Here is a 12,791-nt window from a genome sequence, read left to right as displayed (position 1 = left end):
GTAGATGCCGTTATATTTATATAACATAAATACGAAAAGACAGTAAACAGGGGATAACCAGATGAGGGATAGATGGGTAGATGGACGTTACACAAAGATAACAGAGAGATGGATTATTGATTAAGATGGTGAGTGGATCGATATGTGGCAAATCAATAGTAAGCAGTTGGCAGATCATTGAGAGATAGGTAGTTAACAGGAAAGCAAACGGTAGGTTAATAAACAACAGATAGAGCCAGGAGGCGCCTTGGATCGCAGCACTCGGAGGCAGAGGCAGGCAGATCTCTGAGCTCATGGCCAGCCTGGTCTACAGAGCGAGTTCCAGGATAGCCAGGGTTACACACAGAAACTGTGTCTCAAACAAAACAAAACAAAAGATAGATGATAGGCAGAAAAATAAGCAGACGGATGATAGATAACAGACAACTGATTGAAACGTAGATGACAGATGAAAATTTTTTACTTCTACACGTTTTCAAATGGATAAAATAAAGACTCCAAATGTTCTGTCTTCTCGGTCTTCCTCTCCCTCCCTGCCTCCCTCTTTCTCCCGCCCTAGCTCTTTCTCTCTCCCCCATTGGCTCGGCGCTTGAGACGTCTCTGCCAATAGGCTCCTTACTTCTTACATTCCCACCACACAGTTGAAACAGGGTCTGCGAGCCTGGTTTGTTCCCTGAACCCATAGCCACCATCCTTGGGTAGGTAAGTCCTCCCTGGCCAGCCCTAGGTGACACACTGCCTCTGGAATGAGAGGTGGCCTTTGCACCACCCAACATCACCTGGCAGAGCTGGGCAGAGCTGGCGATCCTGTGCCATGCCGCGGGGCGAGAAACTGAGGCAGGCTCTGGGCCCAATGTTCTGGGGTCGTTCATCTGGGTGGACATTGTTCTTCCCACAAGTCATGCAATCCAAGGTGGGAGACAAGGGTGCCTCATACTGAAAGTGAGTCTCAGAGCAGGGGCAAGTGGGATGGGGAGGCTTGCTGCTGGGCCCGGGGGGACTCCACGTGAGACGGTGCATGTGGATCTTTCTAGAACGCAGCACCCCAGTAGTCTCCTTAACGTATCCTTCTACCTTCCAAGAGATATGAGAGGCATACTGTTTAAAACAGTATTAGCTGCCTGCTTTCCCTTTTAGAACAAGCAGCCTTGCTATCTGCGAGCCCAGAGACCTCACCCCAGTGTACACTGCTTCCAGAATCTAATGGATACCAGCCAACCTCAGACATGAGAAAAGTCTCCATATGGTTTCCATAGGGGAGCAGCTCATACGGTGCTATCAGAGGAAAGAGGGAGGGGGATGAAGAGGGTAAGGGAAAGAAGGGAGAAGCTGTTAACAGCCTGTGAACAATAAACACATTCTTCATTGTCCCGACCTGCAGCCCATGGGCCACACACAGCAGGACACAGCCAAGGACAGCAATAAATGTGCCCAACACAAGCCTACACTTCATAAAGACTTTTTCCATATTTGTTGTCGCGACCTTTACAGAGGATGACCTCTTGGTAACCAAAGGCTGGACGTGGCTATAGGTCAGTCCCTCCACTGCAAAGTGCAATCCTTGCACTAAGTCCCAGGGAGCCAGGTTCCTGGAATTAGAATCCTTTACTGCCTGGCATTGGCCCCAAATGCCATTCAGTGTCAGAGCACAGGCAAAGCAGGACCAAAGCCCTGGATGCATCCCCAGCCTCGCCCAGAAACAAGACGAAAGACCGTGGAAATTCTTCCCTTTTTCTGCCCTAAGAAATTGCATCCAGGTGCCATCCACTTCCATGCGTCCCTGCCTCAGCCCCTGTAGGTGCAGGCTAGATTCTGCATGTTGAACAGTTGCCAAGATCTATGGCTGGGACCTGCCTGCCTGTTGCTCCTCGACTCATAGTCCTTCACTGGGTTGGAACATGTCTGAGTTCTCTAGAGTCCGACAAAGACAACATGTCCACAATGCCTTGCACACCTGTCAGAATCCATCACTCTTTGGTCTGAGCCACATCAGCCAAACTTGCATCTCAGAAAAGGGGGGGGGGGCTCTACCTAGTGCCTGCTAGGGCACCATCGAGCCATCCACCCTGGCTGGTCATTATTAGCACCTGCCCCTGGCACGGGAGAGTCTTCACAGCTACGTCCTTTGCAGCTGGAAAATGGCTCTGGAAAATCTGAAGCCCTTCTGACTAAAACTGTTTCCACTCAAGGGCAGAACATCTCAGCTTCAGGTGCAGCCTGAATTGAACAGCCCAATTGAGCCACACCCAACCAGACTCTTCGGACACTGCTCAAGATGAATGGTCTTCATGTGCTTTGGGTGTTCATAGATAAACTGTAGTTTAGTGTGTGTGTAGGTGTGTGTAGGTGTGTGCACGTTCGTGTATGGTCAGGTGTATGTGTGTGAACGCGCACATAGGAACTGGCATATATGTATGTGTGTGGAGGCTATGAGACAACCCCACGTGTCGTTCCTTGGGAACTCTCTACTCCTTCTGAAACAAAGATTCTCGCTGCTGCCCTGGAACTGACCAAGTTTTCTAGGGCAGCCCAGGTACTCCAGAGTCCCTCCTACTTCTATCTCCCCAGGATTGGGATTACCAGTGAGAACCACCATACTCAGTATTTCTTTTACATGGCGCTGAGGATGGAACCCAGGAACCGATGCTTGCAAGTGCTTGCCCACCGGGACCATTCCCTCAGCCAATAAGGGAGCTTCTTAACCTAGACTCTGAGCACATCGCACCCTCATGTCCAACCAACCCTGTCCCTTTTTCCCACCCTCTTCCCCGAGAACATGTCCCCCAACTCTAGTCCCCCATCTTCCTCCTCTCCCCTACGAGCTACTTCTCAACCAAATAAGATAACCAGGTCTGGGGATGTCAGCTGTTGTCCCCAAATGCCTGCACACCTAAAAATATCACTTCAGAGCTACAGATGGAGCTGAGTCCACAGAGGGGCTGAGGCCAGCACGGTGCTTAAAAACAGTCTGCCTCTAACCATGGTGAGGGGAGCCATGTGCTCTACACTGCACAGCCTGCACATGGGGACCATGTGACCCCTTGGGCATTTGAGCCCAGGAGGAGGTAGGGAATCTACAGAACTCGGGCATTCTCTTGGTATCCACTCCGGCTGGCAAGCCTGGCACTGCGGGGGGAGGGCTGAAGTTTGATGGACAGGGGCAGCGTGCCAAGGTCTTATAAAATGCACACTGCTGCTGATGGACGCTGTTGAATCTCCACGTTGGCAACGTTCACCGAGCACAAACCCACAATGTGAGGGCTCCTGTGTCACAAGATGCACGCCCGTTGGAGGGTCAATGCTATGTGTCTTGTGAAGCACTCCTGGGTAAGGAGAGACAGTCCCGGGAGTTCAGGGACAAGCAGAAAATAAAGCAAAATTGAGTTGTGGCTGAGTTAAACACAGCCTGTCTCCAAATTGGTAGATAAACTCAACTCGGAGGTTTATAATCCCCGCTCCAAAATACCACATACAATACGGAAGCGATGTGCGTTGTCTGGGAAAATGCAAAATCCCCAGAACGGAGGCTTGTCTGACTTCATGTGTGTTGTATGCCAGCTTCCTCTGACGTAAGCTATCGCCCTCCCCCGCCCCCGAAAAGAGGGGAGAGGCTCCTGAGACTAGATGGGTAAATTTCACGTGTCTGAGGAAGTGGAAACTCACAAGATTCTCCAAGGTCCATCTCCACTGTTATGGACACAATCACCACCAGTAGATGCTTGGGAATGGCCTTTCTCACCTGTGGAGCTGCCAGCGAGCTGGGCAGAGTTCCTTTGGAGTCTCCACCCCTGTGAGGTGAGGGTGGACTTATTTTTTTTTTTAATGATGGAGCTGCTTTTACAATATCTATGTTCCTCTGAGAAACCCACCACCCATGGCCCTGTAGGAAACTCACCCATGTTCCTACGGGTAACCCCCACCTAGGATCCTATGAGAAACCCGTCAGCCATGCTCCCATGGGAGACTCCTCACCCATGTTCCTGTAGATAACCCCTCACCCAGGCCCTTGTAAGAAACCTCACACCCATAGTCCTATAAGTAACCCCTTGTGAGAAACCTTTCACCCATGTTCCTGAAAGTAGCCCTCCACCCAAGCCCTGTGAGAGATCCCTCACACGTGTTCCTCCAAGTCACCCCAATAAATCATTGGTTTACCAGGTTGGACCATCATATGGTCATTACGTTGGTCTGTCATCAGTCTCCTTTCTGGGGTGAATGTGTGTGTTGTATCTCCCCCAGGAAAAGTCTCTCACACTATAACCTAACAGGATACTGGCCATGTACCAACCAGATTCCCCTGCGGTCTCCCATACTTTCTCAGTGCCCTTTCTGTCAAGTGATGAGTGTGACAGTCAGCTGTGACCAAGTGTGCACATCATCCAGCCCCCTGGTTACCAAATCACTGGATAACCCAGCAGCCTCCGTCCTTGCCCCCACGGCTAGCAGAACCCTCTCGAGCCAGAGGGAAGAACTTCAATATGCCTGAGTTCCTATCAATCATCTCTCAGAGCTCAGGACACTACCATCCCATCTTAAATACCGAGTAGTCAGAAGAAGAAAAACCTGGAGTGTTTAGCCTGAGACATTACGGCGCTCACAGCTTAGACAACTCTCCCAGGGCAGCAATTGAATATCAAGTCAACTGTAGGACAATTTCCTACCCATCACACCTAATACAGAGTGAACACACGGCCCACATTTAATATCACTGCAGCAGAGCCTGGCTATAAAGAAGAGAGATTTATTTTTTTTTTTTATGAAGTCCTTAAAACAGTCCTCTCTTCCTAACTGTCTCTTCACAATTGGCTGAAGTCTGTCCTAGACACTCCCTCCCTCCATCTCTGCAGGTAACTGGGTGACTGGGCTTTCATGAGCTCAGAGTCCTCAAGAGACATGGGAGAGTTCCCCCCACAGGGTGTGGGGTATCTTCATACTGTTTCGTAGTGTTCACAGAAGTGTTGGTTTTCAATTAAAGAATCCTTATAAATGAAAGAGCTGCTGTGTCTCTAGGAATGGAGATGATGATGATGGTGATGATGGTGGTGGTGGCGATGATGATGATGGTGATGATGGTGGTGGTGGTGATGTTGTTGTTGATGATGATAGTGATGATGATAGTAATGATGATGATGATGATGTGTGTGTGTCTGTGTGTGTGAGCGAATAATTTTCAGACAGTATGAATTAACATAAGAACATGCCACACTTCATAAATGTAAAAACCTATAAACTGTCTCTTTATCCAGTAAAAGTGGTGTTTGTATGGCAATTTACAGTCTCTGTTCCCCTTCTATGTGTATACAATAAACACTTCCCATAAACCATTAAAGTCAGGAAAAGGCTCCCTAACCCCACAGGGGGGAAAGAAAAGATAAAGGACGTGGTAAACTGGTAAACCGCTCCCTAGATAAGACTGATGTTTGCATATTAACTAAAGCCCTGTTACTACCCTTCCATCTCTAGGAAGAAAGATTTTTGGCAGCATGTTAAAAGACACTTTGCCGCTATAGCTATTAACAGACCTCTTAAGATAACTATTAATGGATCTGTACTTTGAATTGATTGCGGTTTTTGCAAATCAAGAAAGAGAAAGCAGAGGGGGAGGCAAGAGTATGTCTTCTGTCAGTCTGTCCATGACTTACAGGAGGAAGGAATGTGGCCCAATTAGGATTCCCTTTACCTTGGAATCCTAAATGTGGCCTTGATGTTTTTAAAATGTCCTTCAACAGCTCCGATATATGCTGGCCAACTCCTTATGTTTTGTCCTTGACAACTTCATATGTGCGTATGACATATTTTCATTATTCTCTCTCTCTCTCGGTCTCTCTCTCTCTCTCTCGCTCTCTCGCTCTCTCGCTCTCTCATGCTTGCTCTCTCTCTCTCCTTCCTCAAGAGTTAATTATGTGTGTATGGGTGTTGCCTGTGCTTGCCTGTGTACTCCATACACACACAGTGCTGTGGAGACCAGAGGAAGGCATCAGGTCTGCCGGAACCAGAGTCAGTAATGGTCACATCACTGTTAAAGAAGGCACACTGGACAGGAAGTAGTGTCATCTGAATCCCACACTGACTGTCTAGGTACCACTGACTATGTTTACTGCACATGCTCACCGTTCTATTGAACTCTTATAGCCGAGGACCAGGGCCAAGAGCAGGCTAAGCACACAGTACCCTCAACCCAACCCCTTAGGAAAATGCTTCCCCCAAAATATTCATATTTTGTGCCTTCCTAAAAGAATTTATTCTCAAGTGTTTGGGGTAAGAGTTGTTTGTTTAATACTCAAGGAAAAGGCAGGTCTGGGGGGAGGGTTACTCAGGGGGAGGAGACAGCTCTGGATGGAATAACGCATCTCATACGTGCAAATGGGCTTGCTCAGCTGGTCCCTGTGGGCCGCAATCCCGTTGGAGCCAAATATCAGATATCCTACCTATCAGATATTCACATTATGATTCATAACAGTAGCAAAACCACAGTATGAAATAGCAATGAAATAATTTCATGGTTGGGGGTCACCACATCGTAAGGAATTGTATTAAAGGTTTGCAGCATGAGGGAAGGTGAGAACCACAGTGTTAAGTCATTAAGGTTACAAATATATAAATTTACAAGTATACAAATGCCTTTAAAAGGGTTTCACAATAAAGTCAGGGTTTTTTTTCCTTTCTCTTGTTAACAATAAGAGAAGAAAGGAGAAGAGGAAGAGGGAAGAAAGAAGAGAAGGTGGGGGACATTGCACTTTTATTTGATACTCTTCAATGAGGCAAATTCTTCAAATAGAAGCATTCAGGATTGACCAGGGGTTGGTGGATCGATTCCCACTCTTGCCGGGACCTCACTCAGAGTGCAGTTCCCCCCACCAAATGCAAAGCTCCTGGCATTTTTGATTTGTTGCTAATATTTTTATCCCAGACTGTACGTGCGGACGATTTATTTCACAGGCCCACACCCGAGTCTCTGTCCAAATGAATGGGCTGCAGCACAGGACGGCCATTCTCAGATTCCCTGCCTCTTTGCTGTCCAAGAAATATGCATGAAACCATCCCCGTGCCACCTACAAATGAAAAAAAGTCAAGTAAAATTTACAGTCGAGAGGCAGCGCTCCAAAGGGGCCTGGTAAGGCTAATTTAATGCATCTGTCAGGGGCAATTACATGCAAAATGCAACCCAAAACATTGTACCCACCCCCACCCCTCCTGATTCAGATTAAAAAAAAAAAGAGAGAGAGACCAATTGCCCAGACTTAGAACCTAACAGCTGTCCCACCAAACAAAGATATTAACCTCGGAGCGTTTTACTTGCCAGTAAAATCTGATCATTTGACAAGCCTTTCAAGAGCTTTTACTGTCCCCATTACAGAAATTGCTACACTGGCTTTCTGGTCTTAAACAAGGGCCATAAATCAGGATTAAAAGGTGGGGGTGAGCTCTAAGTCAGGAGGTCAATACCACTATTCTTAAATCCCTCATTGGCCTGGAGTGGGTCACTCCCCACTCCTAGATGTCTGGGCAGGGGAACCCCATATCATGTAGAAAAGAGCAGGAACTATGGTGCACAGACCACCATACAAAGATTGGTTAATTAATTAATTAATTAATTAATTAAAATGTGGTTATGAGGAGTTGTCACAGCTAGTCTCGAAAAGGCATTGACCCAAACCACAGTCAGTCACTAGGAAAAAGGAAGAACGGGGACTTGTTAGGGGGAAGATTAGGGGCAGGAGGATCCCTTGGCATTGGAGGCCAGCCTGGGCTACATGACCAGTTCCAGCCAGCCTGGGCTGCAGAGTGAGAGCCTGTCACTAGACACCTAGAAGAACCAAATCTCAGCCACGACCTGAGTGTGCTCACCGATTAGGAAGCCAGGGGAGAGAGGTGTAAGGCTGTTCGTGCTTCTGCAAAACGTATCATTTCAACCCAGCTCCTAAAACCAATCCCAATAAAACCCAGTGGATCATCAAATTAATGAACGCAAAGGAGATTATCCAAAGGGGAAGAGGGCCGAGAGAGTGATGGGAAACAAGGGTCAAAATACATTACAGATGCACACAAAAATGGTTGAAAAAGAAAAACTGAAAAAAAAACAGACACCACAGGATGGTACAGGTGGTATTCCAATAAAACTATCAGACAAGCCAAATATACATGCATATATATATAATACATGTATATATTTGCTACATTATACTGGTTACGGTACACAGATCACCTCTTTATGGTATATGCATAACACATATGCATATATATATATATATATATGTTTTAATTTTGTTTTCATTGTATGTGGTTGGGTGTTTTGCCCGGATGTATATCTGCCTACCACATGTGAGCAGTACCGGTGAAGGCCAGCAGAGGGCGTAGGGTGGCCTACAACCAAAATGGCAGCCAGTTCTAAGGGAGTATGTAGTAAGTACTGAGAAGAGAACCTGGAGGTTCTGGAAGTGTTCTTAACTCCTGGCCCATCTCTTAGGTACACATTTTAAAGTCTCAATAATAAAGTCACAACCATTTTCAAGGACAGGATCAAACTTGCTCTAATTGAGAAGTATCAAACTTCAATACAAAGGGAAAAAAGACTCTTCTAGTTATAGAAATCTATTTATAAGATTAAAAACGGAAAGAAAGAAAGAGAAAAAAACCCACCACAGGTGGGAGGTTCAAAGCCCCGCTAGAGTAGCCTAATTAGATGAGATGACTTCTTATTTCACGCACTCGGGGCTGGGAGATGGCGAAATCCCAGTTTAATCAACCCTTGGCCCCATAGCTCCTCAGAGAAAACTTTTTCCTCAAAGCCATGAACTTCAACTGAGAATCTGTTAATTTTACCTTTTGTGCACCCGCCCCTCTGAATAGCGTCCTAATGAAGTGCACGGAAATGTTAATGTTATTTGGGATTTTTCATTTCAACTCTTTCTCAAACTTTTGCCCTCAGACCTTTCTTTTTGATAGATGAAGCTGCAGAGAAGCACGGATAGGAAAAGAAAGGAGAGACAACAGCGGAAGGAATCAGAAGCAAACGGGTGAGTTCATCGGCATTAAGACAGTAATTCTGTCTTGAGGGAAATTCCCACCCCAAAATGCTCAAACAGCTGTTTTAGGCTCCAGTGCTGAGATGCAGGCTTGGAGTCCCAAGGTAGCCCTGATCCCTCCTTTCTATTGTCCAAGGTTCATCAATAACAGACCAGTAGCAATGGGGGTTACAACACTTGCTAGGTGTATATGGAAGAGTCACATTCACACGATCCACCAAGGACAGGTGACATCTCATTTGCAGGACAGGAAGTGGTTTTAAGCCACATGGCTACTATGCTGGGTGGTCATACACCACCCCTACCTGCTATGCCAAACAGAGCCAAGAGAGCCAGTCTGAGACTCTGGTAATAGCTGGAGACGTCTCTGAGTGGCTGGCTTCTTGAGCGCTCTCCAAACAAGTTCGAGTTCACCCCTTAAGACATGAAGAATGGAAGAAACCAGTCACCTCCCACACTTACCTTTTCTTACTATCTAAGAAGGAAAATCTATAGGGCTGGAGAGGTGGCTCAGCGGTTAAGAGCACCCAACTGCTCTTCCAGAAGTCATGAGTTCAATTCCCAGCAACCACACGGTGGCTCATAACCATCTCTAAAGAGATCCGATGCCCTCTTCTGGTGTGTGTGAAGACAGCTACAGTGTACTTATATATAATAAATGAATAAATCTTTAAAAAAAAGAAGGAAAATATATGTAAATGGATGAAGGGAAATAAACCAAAATTGAAATGCATGCCTATTGAAAATAATGCCTATAAAGGAAAGATGTTCTGGAGCTGATAGTCTGGGGTGGCTTTTAACATGACCACCTCTCCCTTCTGAGGAGCTGAGACTTGGTTCTTGGCTGGTGATGGGCTGTGTGAGAGACCTCTGCAAACAACAGAAGATGTGACATCTTTATGGTCACAAGCACCATGCTGTATGCTGGCCTGAAACACATGGTAGCTGTTCTAGTCTCAATTCTGTTGCTGTGGTAAAACACCCTGTCGCTCCAAAAGTATTGTAAGGGAGAAACGTTTTATTTCAGTTGCAAGATTCAACTGCTGCTGGAGTCACGGTGCATCAGTGAGGGGCAATCACAGTAGCAGTTTCTTGGGGACAGTACCACACCAACAGTCAAGAACAGAAAGAAATAAATGTATGCATGCTCACTTGCTTGCTTGTCCTCAGCTGGATTTCTTGCACAAGTCAGGACTCCTGCCTAGGGAATGGTGCTGCCCACGGTAGGCTTGGTCTTTCCACATAAATTACCAATCAAGACAATCCCTCATGGACATGCCCACAGTCCAACCCAATGTAGACCATCCATCACTAAGCCTGTGTTCCCACATGATTCAATTAAATTATGGGTTTTTTTAAGTAATAAAATTAGATGTTTCTGATCCAGATGAAGCATCTTCAGTAACATACAACTTTTTGATAGTCTGTAGACCAGTCTCTTCTTCTAGGAGGCCAACTGTTGTGGTTTGAATGAGACCTGTCCCCAAAAGGCTCATGCATAAACATTTGGTCTCCAGCCAATAGTGCTGTTTCAGAAGGTTGTGGAACCACTAGAAGGTGGGACCTTACTAGAGGAAGTGAATCACTAAGGGCAGAGCTTGAGATCTTCAACCTTCCCCACTTCCTGTCTGCTGGCTCCTTCCCATTCATCCTACAGGTTCTCCTTTACCCAGATGTGCATCCAGATGTCTCAGCTGCACGCTCATGGCACCAAGAAGTCACCTGCCTGCTTGCCTTCTCCTTCTTGAGGGACTACACCCTTCATATTACAAGTCAAAATAAAGCCTTCCTCCCTTAAGTTGCCTCTTTGACAAGTCATCTGATCACCATGATGAAAGAAATAAGTAACACAGTAAGCAACAGATCTGGCTGAACAGACTCTGAGTTATTGTGTATTTCTGCAGGAGCTCTCTCTCTCTCTCTCTCTCTCTCTCTCTCTCTCGCTCTCTCGCTCTCTCGCTCTCTCTCTCTCTCTCACTCTGTCTCCCTCTCTCCCTCTCTCCCTCTCTCACTCTGTCTCCCTCTCTCCCTCTCTCCCTCTCTCTCTCCCTCTCTCTCCCTCTCTCTCTGTCTCTCTCTCTGTCTCTCTCTCTGTCTCTCTGTGTGTCTCTCTGTCTCTCTGTCTCTCTCTGTCTCTCTCTCTGTCTCTCTGTCTCTCTTTGTGTGTCTCTGTGTGTCTCTCTGTCTCTCTGTCTCTCTCTCTATCTGTCTCTCTCTCTCTGTCTCTCTCTCTGTCTCTCTGTCTCTCTTTGTGTGTCTCTCTGTGTGTCTCTCTGTCTCTCTCTGTCTCTCTCTCTATCTGTCTCTCTCTGTCTCTCTGTCTCTGTCTCTGTCTGTCTCTCTCTCTCTCTCTCTCTCTCTCTCTCTCTCTCTCTCTGTCTGCTCTGGGATTCTTCGTATCTGGCATGGGAAACACTCCAAGATAATTTCCTAATGGTTCTACTGAACCAACTATTACAGAAACTTTGTCAAGATTTCGTTCATAAGTGGTCCCTGGAGAATCATCCCTGAAAATCTGCAGGAGCTAGGACATATTCGTGACTGATCTCAGTAAACACAGGAACTGTGTCTGGGTGCATAAGTATGGTAGCTTAGTCTTGAGAGGAAAATGGTGGGCTCTGGGGTGAGTTTGTTCTAGCAGTAAGATATTAACATCAGGAGACTGTTTTCATTTTGTTTGTTTGTTTGTTTGTTTGTTTGTTTGTTTGTTTCAGTAGAAAAGAGTAGAAGCTCTTAAGACAGAAAGGCAGGGTGTGGAGAGATGGCTCAGTGATTAAGAGTGGGTGCTGTTCTTGTAGAGGACCTGAGTTCAGTTCCCAGCCTGGATAGCTTACACCACCTGTAACTCCGGCTCCAGAGAATCTGATGCCCTCTTCTGGTCTCTGTGGGTACTGCATGCATAGGGTGCCCATTCCCACAAAAGCGATGCATGATTTAAAATTTAAAACTTAAAAAAAAAACGAGGTTAGTGCCATCTACAACCTCTTATTAAAACTGCTAGCAACAGTAGACTATAGAATATACATATTATATAAATATATCATATATATATATATATATATCTTATACAAATAAATACCTTATTTTCAGGAAAATATGAACTTATTTGCCTTTTTCATTGGGCCTTATCTCTTTAATTAGTCGCTTCAGTTTCTCCAGTGTCTCAAGATGAATTACAAAGACTAAAGCTAATTTTGATGGGTTATTACAGTCCCTACTAAGAAGCCTCTGGAGGTTCTGAGTCTGAAGAGCAGAGGCCAATTCCTTTCACACAAACTGCTCGTCACAAACTGCACATGGCATGTCCCCCATGAGACAGGCGTGAAGAAGTGAATTCTTACTCAGCACTCACCTGCCTCCTGACTCTCAAGTTTCCCGTTAACACCCTCTCTCCCTCTCTCTCTCTCCCTTGGCTGCCAGCCAAGTCCTTCCCATTCCCGCCTTGCCCATAATTACAAATTATCATTTGGGGCTGACATATGCATTCTCCGCCCAGAATGCAGTATGGACCCGGTAATTAAAAGGAAATTGCTCCAGCAAAGAACTGCTCTGTACAATTTACAAAGATAATAGATTTATAAAGCCACAAGGCCACCAGCCACACTGAAAGTCCAGGCTATACATTATATCTACGTGTGTGTGCACATACACATGCATGTCTGTGTGTGTCTCTGTGTGTCAGTGTGTGTCTATGTGTGTCTATGTGTATCAGTGTGTGTGTTTGTGTGTCAGTATATGTCTGTGTGTATCTGTGTGTGTGTCTGT

At 46.1% G+C, this 12,791-nt stretch overlaps 1 protein-coding gene and 1 long non-coding RNA gene across 3 annotated transcripts in view; both read right to left on the bottom strand.

Moving 5' to 3' along the window:
• Tmem132d (transmembrane protein 132D) overlaps positions 1 to 12,791 on the bottom strand; it is a 647,297-nt gene that overhangs the window by 592,749 nt on the left and 41,757 nt on the right. The window lies entirely within an intron of this gene.
• The window catches only part of LOC120095943 (uncharacterized), a 30,354-nt gene continuing 24,285 nt past the window's right edge, over positions 6,723 to 12,791 (bottom strand). The window contains exon 2 of the long non-coding RNA XR_005491924.2: positions 6,723 to 7,052. This is a non-coding gene — a long non-coding RNA (uncharacterized LOC120095943). The remainder of the gene's footprint in view (positions 7,053 to 12,791) is intronic.

The sequence above is a fragment of the Rattus norvegicus genome, chromosome 12 (assembly GCF_036323735.1).
Source record: "Rattus norvegicus strain BN/NHsdMcwi chromosome 12, GRCr8, whole genome shotgun sequence".
Taxonomy (NCBI): domain Eukaryota; kingdom Metazoa; phylum Chordata; class Mammalia; order Rodentia; family Muridae; genus Rattus; species Rattus norvegicus.
This window is presented reverse-complemented; position numbering and strand designations above follow the sequence as displayed.